This window comes from Rattus norvegicus, chromosome 14 (assembly GCF_036323735.1).
Source record: "Rattus norvegicus strain BN/NHsdMcwi chromosome 14, GRCr8, whole genome shotgun sequence".
Taxonomy (NCBI): Eukaryota; Metazoa; Chordata; class Mammalia; order Rodentia; family Muridae; genus Rattus; species Rattus norvegicus.
In genome coordinates, this window is record NC_086032.1 from 104,359,219 (window position 1) to 104,366,627 (window position 7,409).

A 7,409-nucleotide genomic window follows, 5' to 3' on the forward strand; every position below is an offset into this window, starting at 1 on the left:
ACAAAATTTCATAGTGAGATAACAGGACATACAAGATTGAAAGCACATGGATTCACGATATAGAGAGGGATTGGCCAGGATAGGAGCTATTTAACACAAAAATAAAAATCCAAATGCCTATTTAGAAATATAAGAACCATTACTTGCTATGACAGAAACAAAAGTCCCATTTTGTTTAGCAGAAGAGAGAATACTGACATTCTTCTGAGAGTTACTGTTTTCACCGGTCTCAGCTTTACCTGGAATAATGGCCACTTCGTTGCTGCTGTGATAAACACCTTGACTCCAAGCCGCCCAAAGACAAAATAGTTTATTTTGGTTTATGTTCCAGAGGGAGAATCCACATGGTGGGGTGTTGTCCTTCCTACTGGAGGCTTTCCGTAGAGATCTCTGGTCTGGCTAGGTGTGTGGGTTCAGACGAAGGGAAGAATACTAGGGCAGGGAGGGCGAACTGCTTCTGCGTCTCCGCTGCTGCTGCTGCTGCTGCTGCTGCTGCTGCCGCCGCCGCCGCTGCTGCTGCTGCTGCTGCCGCCTCTGCTGCTGCTGCTGCTGCTGCTGCTGCTGCTGCCGCCTCTGCTGCTGCTGCTGCTGCTGCTGCTGCTGCTGCTGCTGCTGCTGCTGCTGCTGCTGCTGCTTCCCCTTTTTCCCTGCTGCTGCTTCGGTTGCTTCAGGAGGTCGGGCTGGACTTGAGTCAGCAGGAGACTGACTAGCCAGTGAAAGTTGCAGGGGAGCTTCTGGCAGCAATTTTGGGAGAGCACATCTCTTCCCCAAGCAGGGGTGTTACAGCTCTTATGACAAAAGCTCTCAGACGATGGAGTAATTCCTGCACACACTTAATCCTTCTGGATAAGATCCTTAATATACAGTTTTGGGATGGGTCAGGGTCTAACGGCAGGTACTTCCTATTGGTTTGGCCTGAATACCTCATCCACATATTTGGGGGTGGTCCTGCTCATCAAAACATGACTCAAAACATGTCTGTTTTGAGTCTACATGACCTGTGGTCACATCCTTACCTGTGGAGGAGGGATTTAGGGTGTTATTGCCTTCTGTGACTGATCTGTCTCAAACCTCTCTACAGGGGGCTGTGGGGGACTGTAGTTAGGTGAGAGGGGCCTCATCTCCTAGGAGATTGAGAGTGCTCCTGATGTCCCCTAGGGTCCCTGGGTCTTCTTCCACCTATCTGGACTGGGAATCAGGATACCTTTCACAGCCTGCCACCCCACAGGGGGCAGCAGGGGACAGGAGCAGCAAACAGACTGCTCACATTTTATCTACACAGTAAGGAGGAGAGAGAGAGAGAGAGAGAGAGAGAGAGAGAGAGAGAGAGAGAGAGAGAGAGAGAGAGAGAGAGAAAGTAGGGTGAGACTACATGAAAATATGCCCTCCAGCAGCTTATTTCCTCCCCCCTCCCCCCCCCCCGGAGCTGGGGACCGAACCCAGGGCCTTGCGCTTCCTAGGCAAGTGCGATACCACTGAGCTAAATCCCCAACCCCAGCTTACTTCCTCTAGCAAGGCTTTACCTACAAAACTTTTAGAGTTTTGTAGCCTCCAAAGAGCACTGCTACAGAGGACCAGGTATCAGATACGGGTGCCTGTAAGAGACATTATTTTTTAGTCAAATCCCTACACGGATTGGTGAACATGGCAAAAGACTATGCAAAAACTGCTCGTGCTTCATTTTAATTTGGAGCTAGACATAGAGTTACTTGAAGACTCCTAGCTGAGAATCGCAAGTGTGGAATGTTGACGTGCTCCGATCAAGTTTGGGATAATATTATAAATTTTGTTTTTCAAATGAAATGCCCTGAAATTTTCAAAACCAGTACTCTGAATGGTGATATTTTTGGCCACCTACTCCAACAACACCACATCTCCTAATAATGCCACTCTCTGGGCCAAGCATATTCAAACTACCACATTGCTTTTATGAATAGACGCTATGTTTACAAATGTTTTCCCCAACATATTTCCGTTTTTCTTGTGGTTGCACTGCTGAATCACCAGGTAGCTGGGTCTTACTAACATTCAGATTTTGTAAAGCAGCCTCTTAACTAATGGTTAAGGTTAAACACACATATGAGAGTTTTTAACCACTTGTTCTGTAAGCATGAAGTCAGGCGGGACGTCTTCATCACGATGAATTAATCAAGGAAAATGCTCTTTGCCCCAGCCACATGAGATAACTGCCAACCTTCACACAGGATTTACTGTTGCCCTGCTCTAGATCACATGTCTGATTACTTGAAGCACCATCTCTTTGCTATTCTACCTGTCCCTTTCCTGATCATCGCATGCAGTCCCCATCCACCCAGTCCCTGCTGTGGAGAAAACTTTGCTTCCCCAGTGTTTGGGAGACTAAAAATCAACTTATAAATAGACAGAGTCACAGAAGAAAAGTCAGGATTGAGCTATTTACTAATCAAGAGCTTGCTGCCCAATGTGCAGGTGTTAGTGCTATGGCACTAGTTTTTACAGTAAAGAAGTCTTTACTGGGGGATTGATTGGTCAGCAAGGGAATTCCTTCCAAAGGAAAGATAAATGGAAGCTGCAATTCCAGTGGTCTTTAGTTTAATAAGAAAAACCCAATAATTTTCTTTGTCTGTATCATCTATAAATCATGTGTTTTTATATTAGAATCCTTTTCCTCCCGGTGTTAGAGGTCTACACACATCCTTATATCTGTAGTTATATTTCCAGAATGAGAATACAAATATAAGCCTCAGCAAGAGTCATGGGAAAGGTTTCCAGACCTCAGCCATACAAAGCCTCTAGAGTGAAAGATTTGGCTCATCTCTGCAGTGCTCTCTGTAACTAGACCTTTAACCACCAGCAGGCTCTTCTCAGGCCACTAGTGTGGTGATCTGTTCTTTATGAATAAGGCTTCTCTCCAAGACAGAAGACATAGGAATGGTGCCCAACCAAAGCCCCTTGCATCCTCGGGCCACAGACAAACTTCTACTTCTCCTGCCCTGTGAAAGCTTCAGATTTCCTTCCCCATATTTCAATACTATCTTCTCATGAAGAAGCTATGAAAAAATAGCTCCTCCTGCCCATCTTCATTCTTATTTGGTCTCTTTCATGTTTACCTTCTAAAGAGTGATGTTTCAGCAAAGGATTGTTGACTGAGTGAGCATGTATGTGCATGGTTGAACTCTGAATACTTTGGGGAAAAATCCTAGTAACAGATGTCATAGGAAAGGGGAAATATATACAGCAAGTAGGAAACTAGTTCTCTAACTGGATCATGTGCTGTCAAGTGTAGCACATTCCTTTAGGTCTCTTTAGTTCTGTTTTGAGGCTTACAATAACCAATGATGGAAGTTAGACAAACATCCTTTGCATTGCGTGTTTGATCCAGGAGTAAATAGGATAGAGTGGTGAAGTAATTGGGCCAGTGACAGAGCGAGAACCATGGGGCCAGGAAATAATAATACCTTCCTCAATTTTTTAAAATTTTATTTTCCTTCTCTTTTTAAATCTTGTATATTTTGTTACCAATAAACACACACACACCAATAAACACACACGTACACAATCACATGCTCATGCACACTCACAATACTCATATACAACTCACACACAATCACACACACAGTGTGCACCATCACAAAACTAAATAGTCTTGAAGTCATGAAATCTGTCCCTGTGGTAAAGGTGAGAATTTGTTTTCTACCATTAGCATCAGTGTGTATGACTCAGCAAGGTGCTCTCCCTGTCACGATTGTTCTTTGGTTACACATACGTTCACTTTTGGTCCACAAGAGTTCTCTGAGCAGGGAAAATGCACTCCTCAAGGCCATAGATTAAAATTGCAAAGAAGACAATCTCACTCCCCAGCCCCTAGGCATCATGGGAAGAAAAAAAATCACATTCCACATAATTTTACCATCCACCCTGGCTTTTCCACTACAGGCAAATACAGACAGAATGACAAGCTAGCTGCGCCCCATCATTTCAGTGTCTCAGAAGTCTGGGACAATAGTAGGAACCAAGACATTAACCAGCCCAGACACACATGAAAGGAGGTGCCTTAGGAACGATGTCCTCACCCTTAAACTTTCAGGCCTCACCCTTCAAGTACCCTTCCTAGGATAGCCGGGCCACCATGGAGTCCGTTTCATGGTTCTTTTTGGATGGTGTTTTACTCTGTGTGTCTTTTCCCTTCCTTACCCACTATGGCTGTGATTCCACCCCTTTTGGTGGCAGAAAGAAAAGTTTCAATGTAACATACATCAGAGAAGTGACTATGGATCACCTCAGAAAGAAACACAGACCTAGCATGAAATCCCAGAAAGACAAGGGTATCCTACTGAAAACGACAATCCCAAATAAGAAGGCAGTGCTCAGATCAGCATGGTAAGCTCAACCACTACTCAGGACCAAGTTACAGCAAACGTAAAGAAGTAATTCTTAAAAAATAATAACATGCCTTTGCATTGTGTGCTTTATTTCTGCTCCTCAAGTTTGTTTCAATAATGCTTTTCTGTAATTGTTTTAGGTGCTTTACATACAATGTTTGTTGATGTCAGATGGATTAATTGTAACTTGTTAACAGTTGATATACATGGACTTTCTATATTATCTCAGAAGGATGGTAAGGAAACTCTATAGCAAAATTTATTTACTTAGTTTTTCAGTGTTGTCATAGGCTTTCTTTTTTTTTCTATTTTCTGTTTTAATTGGATATTTTATTCAAATGTTATCCCCATTCCCAATATCTCCTCTGGAAGCCTTCTATCCAATCCCCCTCTGCCAGCATCTATGAAGGTGCTCTGTCACCCACCCACCCACTCCTGCCTCACTGCCCTACCATTCTCCTACACTGGGGCATCGACTCTTCACAGGACCAAGGGCCTCCTCCCCATTGATGCCAGACAATGCCATCCTCTGCTACTTATGCAGCTGGAGCCATGGCTCCCTTCATGTGTACTCTTTGGTTGGTGGTTTAGTCACTGGGAGCTCTGGGGGGTCTAGTTGGTTGGTATCATTGTTCTTATTGGAATGCAAACTCCTTCAGTCCTTCCCCTAACTCCTCCATTGGGGTCCCCATGCTCAGTCTGATGGTTGGTTGCAAGCATCAGCATCTGTATTGGTCAGGATCTGGCAAATCCTCTCAGAAGACAGCTATATCAGGCTCCTGTCAGCAAGCACTTATTGGCATCATCAATAGTGCCTGGCTTTGGTGGCTACATATGGGATAGATCCCCAGGTGGGGCAGTCTCTGGAGGGTCTTTCCTTCAGTCTCTACTCCAATCTTTGTCACTGTATGTCCTTTAGACAGGAGCAATTCTTGGTTAAAATTTAGGAGATGGATGGGTGGCCCCATCCCTCAATCAGGGACTGGCCTTAAGCTATGGGTATGTTCTCTATAGGTCCTCTCACCCCTTTGTTGGGTATTTCAGCTAATGTCATCCTCGTTGGGTCCTAGAAGCCTCTTACTTTCCTGGCATCAGGGACTTTCTGGTGGCTACCCCCAGTTCCCCATCCTTCGTTCCTACATGCCTCTGATCAATTTCCTGGCATCTCTCTCTCTCCTCCCATACCTGATTTGTGTGTTTAAAATACAGTATTTGGTGTACTTTTCCATAGGTAGAGAAAAAGATTAAGTCATAAGCAGTTATTTTCTGATAACTATAATCCTCCTACCGTGAAGTTTTAAAAGAAAAACAATATTGTGATACATGCAAAACAAACAAAAAAAACTTGTATAAAGTGTAAATGCAGTATTTTACATTTGTAATGCGAATATCTGACTTTTATGAATAAAATGCTTCCTTTTTAAGATACAAATGGCTATTCTTGATTTTCTAAAATAGGAAGATTTTAAGTGGTTTTGAAACAGTGCTAAGAAGATGTTGGTGTCACACGGCATTTAGCCAGAATTAGAATCCTTAGAATCAGTGGAAGGCTGGGCAAGGTAGCATCATCAGTAATCCCTGCACTAATGCTGTGAAATGGGGGGAGGCAGAGACTAGAAGTGGTCTAGAAGCTCCCAGGCTGCTTGCATAACCCACACCGAATCAAACAACGGAGAAACCTTGTCTCAAACTGGAATATGAGGTGCAGCAGCCAAAGCTGCGCTTTGAGCTCCACCCACACACCACGGCCTGGGCACTCACAGACACACAGACACACAGACACACAGACACAGACACACACACACACACACACACACACAGAGACAGAGACAGAGAGAGACCAAGAGACACAGAGAGAGAGAGACAGAGAGAGACCAAGAGACACAGAGAGAGAGAGAGAGACAGAGAGAGACCAAGAGACACAGAGAGAGAGAGAGACAGAGAGAGAGAGAAATACATACATGTCTGCACATAATACTCATGGATACACAACAGTAAAACAGTTTTGAAACTGAAGAAGTGTTATGAGGCTAAGCAAGACAATGTTATCAGAGAAATTACAATTATTAGTATACACTGAAGCTACAGTCATTTTTTTTAATTCAAGGCTTTCCATACTTTCAATGTGTGTTTAATGCAGGGAGAAGCAGTTTGGGGATGGAACTTGTCAAGCTTAATGAAAGCAATAAAAGCTGGATATACCTTTTAGGCTTGAAAAGAAGAATTGATTTACACAGAGAAAGCTATAAACATCAGTGGCAGGAGCTATGTTCCAGTTCTTATTAGGAAAGAATGTAACAAAATTCCACTGGGCTAGGTCAAGCTGTCATATTACATGGCCATTGTTGCTTATGGAGTGAAGTTCGCACATTGCTCTATGTATGCTGTAGCAGTAGAGAAGAGAGTTTGTTACTGCTTGGCAAATCTTGCAGAATCCTTGGATTCCCCATTGATTTAAGCCAACACTCTTTGCACCGTGCTCACTGATCACTCCATCTAAACTGCTCATCTCCACTATTAGAGTAATAGGAGTCCATTAAATGTCTTCTATTTGAAAAACATATCTATGTGTGTGTGTGTGTGTGTGTGTGTGTGTGTGTGTGTGTGTGTGTGTGTGTGTGTGTGTGTGTTTGGGAGCTCTTGTGCGCTTAGGTACCTGAAGAGGCCAAGAGGGAGTTGGTGGGTTACTGTGAATATGAGCCGTGTGGCCAGGGTGCTGGGAACAGAACTGAGATCTTCTGGAGGGTCTGTAAGGGCTTTGAATTGCTGAATCATCTCTCTAGTGCATGGCATTTCTTAAGAAACAAAACCAAATCCTGCAATTTGATTTCAACAGGGTCACCACAACTATACTGTCTTCTACACTTACACAGAAGCACTCAACACCGTATTCAGCACAGCAGCAGAGAATAAAATGATGAGCACCAACATTGCAATGCCCATTTAGAATGATAATTTCACTTACCTGTATTGTTGATTCCCTCCCTTGAGTTTTCTCCCCTCACATTGGAGGGATTTTCTTTTGTAAATTATGGTGCAGAATCTTAC